The following is a 1,294-nucleotide window of genomic DNA, read 5'->3' as shown; positions in this document are numbered from 1 at the left end:
AGAGGAAAGGGGAGGGGAGGATCAGTGAGAGGTCTAATGAGGAAGAGGTGTTAGCAAAGGAGATTAACATGGAGCTGCCAGTAGACAAGAAGAAATGAGGGGAGTGTGAAGTCGTGGAAGTTAAGAGAGGATCAGCTGTATGAGAGATTCAACAAAATGAGTAAATGAGTGTCCGCTGCCCGGTGATGACAGTGCAAAGTGCCGTCTTGCTCTGGAAGCTAGAAGAAAGTAAAATAAATACCGTTTCCCGTTCAGCTCCTCTACAGGCTGTCCTTTTAAGCTTCGGGCTGCGAAAGCGGGAGGGCAAAAAGCTTGGAGAGAAAGGATCCTAAGGTGGAGGGGACGGGGCCTTTTGAGTATCACATGAGATAATGCCAAAAATGCATTTTGTAACCCCCTCTGTGCTAATGTCATTGTAGCTGTTATTAATGAGCCAGGGACTGAACCGAGACTTCTCAATGAGAGCGAGCAGGTAAGACGTGTGGAAGGATATTCCGAGAAGGAAATTTCAAAATGAAGAAAACCCTTTCCTCTTGAGATCTTGCCTCCAAACCAGGCTTTGGGTTGGGCGAGGAGATCCGAGAGCAGCGTTGCACCTCAATCCAGACTGACCTTACGGCGGCAGCAGTGAGCAGAGTGCCGGGCGGATGCCGAGAACTGCCCGAAGCCGAAGGGAAGTACAGCCCCAGGAATAAGGGCTCCCTCTGGCCCCGCCTCCCTTCGCCGCCGGCCAATCAGGATGCAGCTGGTAGGACCACGGCGCGGGCAGCGGGGAGGAGCGAAGACCCGAGGACCATTAATCCACCACCAGGCGGTGTCTAGTTGCACGTTCGATACCTTTCTGTTCAGGGAGTTTGTTGCTCAGACAAAAACCTGTGCGGGGAGTACAACCACTTTGGAGAAAGATCTTGCAGTTTCATATAAAACTAAATATACAACTATTCTGTGACCCAGAATTTCTCACCTAGGTATTTATTCAAAGTAAATTAAAACATAAATCCCGGCCGGGCGCAGTGGCTCACGCCTGTAATTCCAGCACTTGGGAAGGCCGAGGCGGGTGGATCACTTGTAAGGAGTTCGAGACCAGCCAGGGCGACATGGCGAAACCCCGTTTCTACTAAAAATACAAAAAATTAGCCGGGCGTGGTGGCAGGCGCCTGTAGTCCCAGCTACTCGGGAGGCTGAGGCACGAGAATGGCATGAACCCAGGAGGTGAAGGTTGCAGTGGACCGAGATTGCGCCACTGCACTCCAGCCTGGGTGACAGAGCGAGACTCCGTCTCAAAAAAAAAAAA

Source organism: Mandrillus leucophaeus, unplaced genomic scaffold (genome assembly GCF_000951045.1).
Source record: "Mandrillus leucophaeus isolate KB7577 unplaced genomic scaffold, Mleu.le_1.0 Scaffold12, whole genome shotgun sequence".
In the NCBI taxonomy this organism is placed as follows: Eukaryota; Metazoa; Chordata; class Mammalia; order Primates; family Cercopithecidae; genus Mandrillus; species Mandrillus leucophaeus.
Note: the sequence above shows the minus strand (reverse complement) of the source record.